The sequence below is a fragment of the Gavialis gangeticus genome, unplaced genomic scaffold (genome assembly GCF_001723915.1).
Source record: "Gavialis gangeticus isolate Ggan-Ray unplaced genomic scaffold, GavGan_comp1, whole genome shotgun sequence".
Taxonomy (NCBI): Eukaryota; Metazoa; Chordata; order Crocodylia; family Gavialidae; genus Gavialis; species Gavialis gangeticus.
The window spans coordinates 33,789,782-33,791,084 of record NW_017729028.1 but is presented as its reverse complement, the minus strand read 5'-3'; positions in this window follow the sequence as shown (position 1 = coordinate 33,791,084).

Here is a 1,303-nt window from a genome sequence, read left to right as displayed (position 1 = left end):
CAGGCGCCGCCCCGCCCGGCTCGGCCCAGCCCCGTCCGCCGCCGCCGCCGAGCCCCTCACAGCCGCCGGCCTCGGCCTGAGCGTAACGGTTCCCCGGCGGGAAGCGGGGCTGGAAGGGGCCTCCACAGGGCATCTAGTCCCGGGGGTCCCCATAGGTGTCCCCCCCCCCGGGGGTACGTGAGACATCTCTGAGGAGTAGGCGGGAGAAAGTGTCCAATGGCGGATTTCATCGTAATGTGTAAGGAAAAAAATCGGCATGGAAGGGGTTAAACTAGAAATTGCCGACGGGTCGGGGGAGGTGGGCGGCTGGGAAAGTGCGGGAGAAAACCGTGAGGAACTTGTGCTTCCAGTCCAAACCATCCCATGCAAATCCGTCCTCTAAACACGCAGAAAACGACCGTCGACCCCGACACAACCCTGTCTCCCTCGAATAGAGGTGGACGGATACCCCGCTCACTCTGTCCCTGCCATTCGGCCTGAGGCTTCGCTCTCCCCTTGTCGGATCCGCCGCATAAACCTCGACCTCGTCCACACGCTGCCGACTTCCCCGCCTAGAGAAAGCCCTGCTGTGCTTCCAGCCTGGGGGCTGGGGTGGTAAATGTAGGGTTGGAGGGATGGGAAATGTAGGTTTGAATCCCTCCGGGCAGGGCAAGACGGTGTCGAAGTTTAATAGGAAGACTAAGGTAAGGTGTTTAGGGGTTTTGATTGTAGCTGTGTTGGTCTAAGGATGCGATATCTTTTATTAGACCAACTGAGTCATTGGAACAAAGTTCTTTGCAAGCTTTCGGGCACGAGCACCCTTCTTCGGGTCTGGGGAGACTCTGCTGTTTTTCTCTGATCTTCACGGATCTTTGTTTTTAATTTTTTTTTTTACACTTTTTGGACTTTCCAGTGCTTCACGAACGTACACAGAGCATATGTGACTCAACGTCACCTGGACCCACTCTTGCCTCCTGAAAGTGTTTGCTGCCTCCTCAGATCTTGGACTGGCCTCTCCAGTCCGAGACCGATGACTTCCCTGCCTACTGCAAGACTGTCGTTCTCATATTGAGGGGTTACCGCTGCCGTCGACACAGAGCAGCGCTGAATGCAGCTGCTTCTGGGGTGGAAAGCTGCAGCCAGGTTCTGCGCAACCAAGGACAGCTCGGCCAGAGCAGAACTCGTGCGCCAAGCACCGCTGAGTTGTCACGGTTATTCTACTGACGGGGGCCCCAGGGAAATAGGAGGTGTTTCAAACATTGCTGGATGGGTCAACCTTGTCTGAAGGACTGACAGCTAGGCACCGAGAAGCAAAAAATAAGCA